The 11,709-nt window shown below is 39.0% G+C and overlaps 1 pseudogene; it reads right to left on the bottom strand.

The window, feature by feature from the left end:
* Positions 1-2,841: 2,841 nt before the first annotated feature.
* LOC138445846 (metalloendopeptidase OMA1, mitochondrial-like) lies at positions 2,842-11,437 on the bottom strand (annotated as a pseudogene).
* Between the last annotated feature and the right edge of the window lie 272 nt (positions 11,438-11,709).

The raw sequence follows: 11,709 nt of genomic DNA, 5'->3' as shown, positions 1-11,709 counted from the left end.
GAGTCAGACACAACCGAGCAACTTCACTTCTTCAGAAAAAGGCTGTATTTTCAGGAGATCTTATATATCCTCTGGGGTTACAACTTATATGTAAGAAATATCTAATTGTCTATCAGTTTGCCAACAGATATCAAGAAACAATCATTACTCAGTTTACTTCTCCAGGTTTAGCTTGACCATTGCAGGAATATTCTTTTTATTCTGAGATCTCCTAGTTTGTCTGTATTCCTGACCTACCGGAAGGGAACATTACTTAGCTTCCTGTAAAGCTGAGAGTTCTTTAGTGATAGACCAGATAACAAGACTATTACCACAGGGGATATTTTTGGTATCAATTTTGACATCTAAATTTTCTATATTACCTCAAATTTCTAAAATGAACCCAGGTTTCTTCTGCACATAGAAAGCATACATAGGGACTTCTTTGGTGATCCAGTGGTTAAGACTTCACCTTCCAACACAGGGGATGAAGGTTTGATCCCCGGTCAAAGAGCTAAGATCCCACATGTCTTGCAGCGCCAAAATACCAAAACATAAAACAGAAGCAACAATGTAAGAAATTCACTAAAAATGATCATTTTATATATATATATATATATAATTAGAAAAAAGATCAATAGAATGAGAAGACAAGTCACATACTGGGAGAAAATGTTTACAAAAGATATATCCAATAAAGATTGTTACCTAAAATATGCAAAGAACTCTTACAATTCAGTGATAAGAAAATGAACAAACCTGACCAAAAAATGGGCAAAATCTATAAAATGATATCTCACTGAAGAAGATATACAGATGGCAAACAAGCCCATTTAAAATAGCAGTAGGATACCACCACATATTCCATAGGATCACACAGCGTCAGACACTACTGAAGCAATTTAGCACATGCACATACTTCTTAGATTGGCCAATACCTGGAGCATTAACAATACCAAGTGTTAGAGAGGAGATGGAACAACAGGCACACTCAATTATTGCTAGTGGGAAAGTCAGATGGTACAGCCATATTAGAAAATTGGTTGTCAGTTTCTTACCTAATTAAACATAATCTTACATCATTCTATCCAGCGATCACCATACTTAGTATGTATTTATTCAAATCAGTTGAAAAGTTATGTCCATACAAAAACCTGCACACAAATGTTTACAGCAACTTTATTCATAATTGCCAAAATGTGGAAGCAATCAAGATGTCCTTCAGCTGGTGATTGGATAAATAAACTGTGGTACATCCATACAGTAGGATATTAATCAGCAGTAAAAAGAAATGAGCTATCAAGCCATGAAAAGACATGAAAGAAACTTAAATGCATATTACTAAGTGAAAAAGCCACATCCTATATGATTCCAAATTTATGACATCTTGGAAAAAGCAAAAGTTTGAAGACTGAAAAAAAAAAATCAGTGGTTGGGACTTCCCTGTGGTCCAGGGGTTAAGACCCCATGCTCCTAATGCAGGGGACCTGGGTTGATTCCAGGTCAGGGAAATAGATTCCATGGGCCACAACTAAGAGCTTATGTGCCATGCCTAAGACTTGATGCAGTCCAAAAAAAAAAAAAATCAGTGTTTGCCAAGTGTTAGGGGGGCTGGAGAAATGACTAGACAGAACACAGGATTTTTAGGGCAGCGAAGTTATTCTGTATGATGCTATGATGGTAAATACAACATAATGTACTTGTCAAAATGCATAGAATGTAAACACCATGAGTGTATCCTAACATAAACGGTGGATTTCTGTTATAGTGTTGTATAGGCTCAATGATTGTAACAAACGTACCACTCCAGTGTGAAATGTTGATGGTAGGGAAGGCTGTTTAGGGGGGCTGGGGTGGAGGAGTAGGGGAAATAATAGAAACTCTGTACTTTCTACTCAGTTTTGCCTGAACATAAAACTGCTCTAAAAATAAGTTCTGTTACAAAAAGACAAAGAAAAGGTGTAGGAATGTTGGTTCCCATTCTGGGCACAGCATTTGGATTAGAATAACTACCATCCACTGAAAAGTAATGCAAAAGGAATTTGGCATAAACATAAGGAAAGATATAAGGAAAAACAGGCTCTGGTAAGATCTACAATTAAGCTAAACATGGCCCTTGAAGGAGTGTGTTTTCACTCCTTAGCAGGAGGTGGTCTGCTAATTGATCAAAAGATTTAAAGTTGAATACTTTCTTAAATATCAAGCCAATATCCCAAGGTATCTTTAGCTTCTCCTCCATTCTTGAGCCAGGTACATGGCATCTTCCAAATGAAGGTGAAGTCTGGGCTGCTTGATTTTTTGCAGTAACAGGGTTTCTGGGAGGATGGATTGATTTCTGGATCACTTTTCCCCACAGGCTTAGAGTAACCACTTGTATACAGTAGAGATGCAATTAGTAATTTTTTAAAAGTGTAATATGAATTTATTCTGTGACATTTTCCTCACTGCAGATATTTTTAAATGAAATAATCAGTGTTTCATAAAACGTAAATACATTAGAAGAATTTAGATAATACCTGTAATATAGATGGCTTTACTCTGAACATTCACTTTTGTTTTCACTGAAAACATCCCTTTTTATAAAGTTACATAAAAATGATAGATTGCTGCATTCTACACATCCTGTGTCTCATGTGGGCTCAGTCATGTCCAACTCTTTGCAACACCATGCACCACAGCCTGCCAGGCTCCTCTGTCCATGGAATTTTCCAGGCAAGAATAACAGAGTGGGTTGCCATGCCCTCCTCCAGGGGATTACCCCAACCCAGGGATTGAACGAGTGTCTCTTGTATTGGCAGGAGTATTCTTTTACCATTGCACCACCTGGGAAGTGTCCTGTGCCTCCAACATTTTAAATTAACTTCAAGCTTTTCCCTCAACTCTAAATGTAATGACATTTGCTTCTGTTAATAAATGGGAAGTGTATACACTTTTTAAAACAGTGATATTTAGGTCTTCTCTGCCTGATTCTTCAAAAAATAAAAAATATTTCATGCTGAGTTCGAATAGCAACTGAGGGTCTGGTCCAGAAAGCGGTAGGTAATTACAGAGAACCAGTGGTACACATATGTCAGCTCAATTTCCATGAAAAGGGTATTCCATACCCTTTCTGGCAACTTGAGATGACCGTGGAGGCTACCTGCAAATTCCATCTGCTGTCAAAACACTGGCCTGGCCCTGACATCCACACAAGCCTTTGCAGCAAGCTGTGGTCCAATTTTGTCAATTTCAGCCTACAATGTACTACTGTATGGTCAATCAAACATATGCTCCTGCAATACAGATTTTCCCCAAAATGCCAAACTATCTCAAGGACAAATGGCCCAGCTCACTGTGTGAAAAATCAAACCTAAGAAATTCAATAAATCAGACAAGCTAGTCTTTTACTGCAGGCTGCCCAAGTACTGCATGTTCTGTTTCATAGCCTGGAAGGAAGAAAATTTGATGAATACCAGTTACACTATGTAAAAACCTAGTGAAGATAAATATCTGTCCATTTGGAATCACAAAAGAAGTGCTGACTTTGGCAGCACATATACTAAAATTGGAATCACAAAAGCTTTTATCGGGGGAATCAACCACATGAATAATCCAGTTGATCTCAGAGATCCCTAGAATATCTTTATCGCATTCAGTTACATGATAAACTGTGTCTTGTCCTTAACGGTGAAGTATTGTGTGTCTTTCTTTTTTTTCTTTTCTATTTTATTGAATATAGATGATTTACCATGTTGTATTAATTTCTGCTATACAGCAAAGTAATTCAGTTATACAAATAGGTTATTTTTCATTTCTTGCCCATTATGATTTATGACAGGATACTGAATATAATTCCCTGTGCTCTACAGTAGGACCTTGCTAGTTATTCATTCTATATATACTAGCTGGCACCTGCATCTCCCCAAAGGCCAAAGGGGAGAAGGCGGGGGAAAGAAGGATTGAGAGTTTGGTCCTCTTTCTCAGCATATCATTTTAAAATTCTTCCATCAAAATGTTCCAGTTCTGATATAATTCTGAGATGTTCTTCCCCCAATTATAGTAGCTTGCTCTTTCCCATGATTGGACTTACCTTCAGTTGAGTGAAATAAAGCCACTACAAGTAGTAATCCAAATAATAACTTCCACTTTTGTCTTCCTTACACATTCTTTAAAATAGTTCCTTCTTGTTAGGAGGAAATGTTTGCCACCATTTTCTTATACCCAAGAATACTTACAATGATTACAAGTAGTTTCTACACTGATTTAAGAATTATCAAGAGAGGAATTGGACAAGTTGAAACCGTGAAATGAGGAAACTCCTGATGTCTCTTATGGGAGAACAATTTGGAGGACACAATTTTGAAAGAGCAGGGATGAACACAACTTCTTTTATCTGTGGCTGCCTTGAAAAAGAGTCATTCAATGCAGTAATTTTTGGGTAGTCCTCCAAATTTCCTTACTTTTGGTACTCAAGAGGTATACTGTTCTTTTGTTACTGAAAGTCCTATAGAAATAAAAATTTCCAAGCAGAAAAGGAAACTTATCACACTGATTTATTCCCAGGCCTGGGTACTTGCTGTATGGTTGGTTGTTGTTCAGTTGTTAAGTAATGTCCGATTCTTTGCAACACCAGGCCTCCCTGTCCTTCACTATCTCCTGGAGTTTGCTGAAACTCATGTCCATTGAGCCAGTGATGCCATCCAACCATCTTATCCTCTGTCGTCCTGTTCTCCTCCTGCCATCAATCTTTCCCAGCATCAGAGTCTTTTCTGAGTCAGTTCTTCCCATCAGGTGGCTGAAGTATTGAAGCTTCAGCTTTGGCATCAGTCCTTTCAATGAATATTCAGGGTTGATTTCCTTTAGGGTTGACTGATTTGATCTCCTTGCAGTCTCCAAGGGACTCTCAAGAATCTTCTCCAGCACCACAATTCAGAAGCATTGATTACACCTAGTGTGTTACATTTTCTCCAGTTGGTCAGTGAATTAAATCAGAAGAACGCACAGTTTATGAGACTGCAGTTCACAGGTGAAGCTTATCTTTCTTTTTTGATTTAAAAAGATTGATCTGGCTTCATCAGGTCCTCGTTGCAGCACATGGGCCCTTGCTGTGGCATGTAGGCTTCTGCCTACCTGTGTTACTGCAGAGAGTCAGGCTCAGTTGCAGGCTTAGTTGCCCCACAGCACACGTGATCTGAGTTCCTGCAGGCATCTGCGTTCAGTCACTTCAGTCGTGTCCAAGTCTTTGCAACCCTATGGCCCGCCAGTCTCCTCTATCCTTGGGATTCTCCAGGCAAGAATATTGGAATGGGTGGCCATTTCCTCCTCCAAGGGATCTTCCTAACCCAGGGATGAACCCATGCCTCCTGCATTGCAGGCAGATTCTTTGCTTCTGAGCCACTAGGGAAGCCCTTAATTCCCTGACCATGGATCAAACCCATGTCCTCTGTATTAGAAGGCGACGTCTTAATCACTGGACCAGTCTGAAGCATACCTTCTTTTGCTTGATTTATCCAAACAGTGACAAAAGTGGTGAGTCCCTCCAGTTAGTGGCTGTGTTTGTTTATGTGCTTTTCTGAGTGAGATAGTAAGCTTTATAATTGTCTCTTTTTCTCCCTTATTAAAAACTCAATGAAATAAAGGGGTTTGCCTTGATTCCCATTATAACACCAACACCAGACATAATACCTGCAAATAATAGATGTTCAGTAAATATATTGGAAGAAAGAATGTATGAATGAGGAAAGCCGTTTCTTGAATGCCCATTAAAGCACTAAGGCATAGTCAATAACCCTTGAACCAGAAATCAAATGCTCCGATTCAAGGCACAATTCCATCTGTTTTCATTATCTATCCTTTCATAAAGCTTGAAAGCTCTGAGCCTCAATTTCCTATTTGAGAAACAAGCAGCTATCCATTTCATGAGCTACATCTCCTAAGACTTGTGAGGCTCCATCAAGATAATGCATATGAAAGCACTCTGAGCTGTAAGCTGCTTTATAAATACATGATCAGACATGGCATGTCACTCTGACATCAATCAAGGAAATAATTTTAAAAGTGAGTGGGGAGTGTAAGGAGGTAAAGAATGCTTACTTCGCCAGAATTCTCAGGGCAATATGATACATAATTGGAAGAAACATTTGATAAGGTAGGAAGTAAGATCTTTTGCCATTCCCATTCCAAGAGCCATATTCTACTTTCAAATCATATTCAATAAAACTTTCCTGTAAGAAGGTCTACACTTAATGACAGATCTTTTGAATATAGAGTGCAATAGAAGTATGGAGCCAGAGGTATGTTGCCTGAGGCACAGAGGATGAACTTTTTCCAACAACTTTCCCTAGAAATTAATCAAAGAAACAATATTTTATTTCTTTAAAGGAAAACTTTAAGATGATGCCTGTCTACCAAAGATACCAAATTAAAAGGCTCCCTGGGATGTACACATATTGTCATGGACCAATCACATATATAATCATATCAGAATCATACTAGACTGTATCAGACTTAAAGAAAATATGATCTTTGTCCCATAAAGTCTGACTATATTAATGTAGGTGGAACCAAGCTCAATCTTGTTAGGTAAAAATGTTAATCTCACATAGCATTATGGGGACAAAGCTAAAGTCAGGATCCAGTATTCTCCATCATGTTGTAGCAAATGTTTTATAAGTGATTATATTTTAATTATTGATTCAAAAACATTGAACAGATCAGTCCTTTGTACCGTGTTTTTTCATTCCCTCTCTCCAAATGGATGGCCTACATTTAAACTAGACAGATGAAAACTGGTAACAGCTTGCTAATGGATGTCAGAATCTAAGCTAATTTTATTCAAGGGTCCCTTCATTTATTTAATTCATCAAACATGTATTAGATGCCTAAATGGTCCAAGCATCTGGAGTTGCACAGGGAATTACAGTAAACACAAACAAACATTGTGTGTATGTGTGATCTGAAATGTTTACTAGTTGTGGTCTGAGAGAAGAAACATACCATTAAAATAAAACATTTGGCTCTTGGGCTAATTTCCAAGATAAGTTTGGAAAAAAAAAAAAAGGTCATTTTCTGTGTTCCCTCTTCATGACTGTTGAATTGGGAATATAAAGCCACTAGACATTTGACTGCAATATTTCATTTCTCTTGTACAAATTAAATAGAATACTGACATTCACATTATGCCCACTCTCATCTTGATGCTTTTCCAAGATTACCTGAAAACTAGAACAGTTTGAAACAGACTCTCCTTTACGTTAACTCATGCATTCAGCAACCATTTACAACACCCATCATGTGCCTGGCACAGTGAATAAGTGCTGGGACAGGGGCACTGAGAAACAAAAGAAAGAACTCATTATTTGTACATAAGCAGCAATTGAATAGACTACAATTCAGAGTGATAGGACAGAGGTATCAGTTCTATCAAGATACAGATGATACACAGAGGCACACAGAGGAGAGTGAAGTTAATTGGACATGGGCATTCAGAGAAGGCTTCTAAAGAAGGTTAAGTTACATTTGGAAAGAAGAATACAGGTTGAAGATAAGAGATGTTTACGTCAAAATGAAGGTTTAGCATTCACCAAGGAAAAGAAGCCTACAACAAACTGTTCCCTGGGAACACAGTTTATGACTGCTGGGGCCAAAAATGCAAAGTAGTTATGGTAAAGTTACTTTAGATACGACTAACTTGAGTGCAGCAAACCCGTCTTCTTTGGACCCACTGGTTGAAGTTTGCATGTAGTTGTCCTCATTCTCTGTTTCCCCTTCAGACTGTATTGCCTCTGTGATCATACAGTTACAATGTGGCTAAAAGCAACAATGTGCCTGTGCAAAATAAGGCTAACTTAACTTAGAACTTACTATATGAGTACCAAGACAAAATTGGAGAGGATATTTTTATGGCTATGAAAAGTTTCGTTCAAGATCTTTGGCCCTCTTTACAATTTTCCCCCCTAGTATCTTATTTTCTGATACGTTTTCCATTTTTCTTCTTCTTCCCTCTTCTCCTTCCTCTCCTCTCCCTCCCTTTTGTTCTCTCTTCCTATTTCTTCTTTCCTTTTTTTCAAATGGATGACCATCTATGTCTGTGACTATATACCAAAGCTATATGCTATATATAGTATATATACTATGTACCAAAGACTTTCATATGATTGAGTAGTTGTAAATCTGTGTTTCCAGAATTCTTTGGAACTTCTTGGGGAGAAATCATCCTGGGGATGACTAATCCAGTGACATTCAGGCTCAGTTTCTTCACCTGGTCTTAGGCAGCCTCACAAAAATCTGCTATTTAAGCTAGGGCTTTGAGAAAGATTTCATTTGAAAAGAGTTCTTATGCTTCTTTAAATTTTAAAATCACTCTTTCTTGTCTAACTCTCATCTTCTGAGGATAAGCTGAGGCAAACAGAGGAGAAGTGATAGTATCAATACTGTATAGTGACCTACATAGAACTACACTTACACATGGGTCTTTTTTTCTCAGGGATCTCATCCCTTTAGATGACTCCAGGTGAGGGTTTTCCTGTGCCACATTGCCCACTTTAACAGACAATATCTCTTTGAGGAGTGTAATGAAAAGGATGTCACCATGTGCTCTATGTTTTCCCTTAAGTGTAGATTTAACTGCCTCCTAACCTCCTTTGAGCTTTGACTGCATCTAGTCTCAGTTGAGGCATGTGGGTTCTAGGGTGTCTGGGCTCAGCAGTTGTGAAGAACAGGCTTAGTTGTCCCTCAGCCTGGGGGATATTAGTTCCCCAACCAGGGATCAAACCTACATCATCTGCCTTGGAAGGCATTGGAAGGTGGATTCTTAACCACTGGACTACCAGGGAAGTCCCTTCCTTGTAGCTTTAATAAGAAATACTCTAACTCAATTTGGAAGATATGAACTATGAATTTATTAAATTAACTATGCTGAGTCAGGGAAACTATATATATATATATATACATATATATATATATATGTATGTATACACATATATCAGAGAAGGCAATGCACCCCACTCCAATACTCCTGCCCGGAAAATCCCATGGATGGAGGAGCCTGGAAGGCTGCAGTCCATGGGGTTACTGAGGGTCGGACACGACTGAGCGACTTCACTTTCACTTTTCATTTTCATGCATTGGAGAAGGAAATGGCAACCCACTGAAGTGCTCTTGCCTGGAGAATTCCAGGGACGGGGGAGCCTGGTGGGCTGCCATCTATGGGGTCACACAGAATCGGACACAACTGAAGTGGCTTAGCAGCAGCAGCAGTATACACATATATATCTATATATTTCTTGAAAAGCAGTTTCTTATCAACTTCTTTGGGGATTGGGGACACAAACAGGCAAGCATCTGAGTTTTTCAGTGAAACCAGATGTGGAGTAGTCTTGTTGCTATGAGTTGAATTATGTCCCTCAAAGGATAAGTTGAAGTTCTACTCCCCATTACCTCAGAAAGTGAATTAAAGTCTTTTGGAAATAAGCTGGTCTTAGATGTGACTTATAAATTAAAACCACATCATACTGGAATAGAATGGGGCCCTAACCCAACACAATTGGTGTCCTTACAAGAAGGTGGCCACCTGAAGACAAGAGACACAAGGAGAACACCATGTGAAGATGAAGCCTGAGATTGGAGTGATGTAACTATAGTCCAAAGAATACAAAACATTGCCAGCCATCATTAGAAGCTAGAAGGACATTGTAGACTACACTCTCCCTCAAAGTCCTTCAGTTCAGTTCAGTTCAGTTCAGTTCAGTGGCTCAGTCGTGTCCGACTCTTTGCAACCCCATGAATCGCAGCACACCAGGCCTCCCTGTCCATCACCAACTCCCAGAGTTCACTCAGACTCACGTCCATTGAGTCCGTGATGCCATCCAGCCATCTCATCCTCTGTCGTTCCCTTCTCCTCCTGCCCCCAATCCCTCCCAGCATCAGAGTCTTTTCCAATGAGTCAACTCTTTGCATGAGGTGGCCAGAGAACTGTAGTTTCAGCTTTAGCATCATTCCTTCCAAAGAAATCCCAGGGCTGATCTCATTCAAAATGGAGTGGTTGGATCTCCTTGCAGTCCAAGGGACTCTCAAGAGTCTTCTCCAACACCACAGTTCAAAAGCATCAATTATTCAGCACTCAGCCTTCTTCACAGTCCAACTCTTACATCCATATATGACCACTGTAAAAACCATAGCCTTGGCTAGACAGACCTTAGTCGGCAAAGTAATGTCTCTGCCTTTGAATATGCTATCTAGGTTGGTCATAACTTTTCTTCCAAGGAGTAAGCGTTAGATGTACCCAAATCTGATTTTGAACCTGGTATCAGACTTCTAGCCTCCAGAATTGTGAAACAACAAACTATTTTGTTAAGACACCCAGTTTGCAGTATTTTATTACAGCAGCCACAGGAAACTGATAGACATGCTAAAGTTCTCAGATGAATAAGACATCATCAACCTTGTTGGGTGTCTGGCATACTGTTGGGAGTAGGAGACATCTGAGTTGGGCACTCGGGAGTAAGTTGGAGTCAGCCAAAAGGAAAAGTGCATTCATAGTAGGGAAGAAAGCAGGAGCAAAGGACAGGCTTTGGAAAGGTCTTCTCGTGTTTGAGTAATGCTGAGGAGCTCTGTAGAGCTCCAGTGTGGAACATGGGGTGCTCGGCGTTTGGGCAAAAACTGATGCAATGCCTTTTTGCAACAGGAGAGTTTACTTAAATCAAGAAAAACTTCAAGTTTTGGAATCACTGTGTGTTTTTGTCTGTGTGTGTGTTTAAATATATATATTTATACCCAGATGGTTTTTCTTTCTTTCTTTTAATTTCTTTTTAATTATGGCAGCTATTCTCCAAACATGTTTTTGTTTATCTCAGACTAAGTATACAGTTTCAACATATGGAGCATATTTTGTTTTACTTCAGTTTATCTTAAGAAATCAGCTTTCCTAACTCTTATTGGCAGTGAACCCAAATGATTTCTTACTTTTTCTTTCCCGCTCTACTTTCTCCTCTTTGTCTTTTTCCTTTAGTTATGATTTCTCTCTATCTTCATCACTCTCACTTTCTCTCCATTCCTCTCTCCCTCCTTTCCTTTTTCCCCTCCTTCCTCCTTTCCTGCTTTTCCTTTTCTTTCTGGGAGGTCACAAGATATTTCCCACGTTGATGAACTAGGGCATTTAGTGTCAAGAAACAATAGTTCCTTGGCTTGTGGACATTTAATCAGCCTAGAAAATACACAAAATGGAAATAATGTTAATAAACAAGTCAGGGATATTATTTGCTTTTTCATTTATAGTATTATGAACCTGGAATTTAAGTCTGTTCATAATCTAGCCCAAACAATTTTATCAGCCTTGTTTTGTATAATGCATTTTCAAACCTCAGTGTATTCAGCTCTCCTATCATTCTTTTCCTTAAAAAGCTACTGTACATCCTCTCAGTCTACAGCACTCCACTTACCCTTCAAGATCCAGCTCAAATATTCCTCCCTTTTGACACATTTTATGATGATTGCCGGCAGAATTAATCTTTTTCTTTCCTGGATTCGCTAGAACTTTGTATGTTCCTCCAGCCTTGCTTTGTTATGATTGGTCTTTATTTTCATACACATCTCCTTCATTAAACTGATGTCAAAAATGGTTTCTCATTGTCCCCAAAACTGCAGTGTCCAATATACACAAATTCAGTTCAGTCACTCAGTCATGTACGACTCTGTGCGACTCTTTACGTCCCCATGGACTGCAGCACGCCGGGCTTCCCTGTCCTTCACCAG

Source organism: Ovis canadensis, chromosome 9 (assembly GCF_042477335.2).
Source record: "Ovis canadensis isolate MfBH-ARS-UI-01 breed Bighorn chromosome 9, ARS-UI_OviCan_v2, whole genome shotgun sequence".
Classification (NCBI taxonomy): domain Eukaryota; kingdom Metazoa; phylum Chordata; class Mammalia; order Artiodactyla; family Bovidae; genus Ovis; species Ovis canadensis.
Note: the sequence above shows the minus strand (reverse complement) of the source record. Positions and strands in the feature narration are given on the sequence as shown.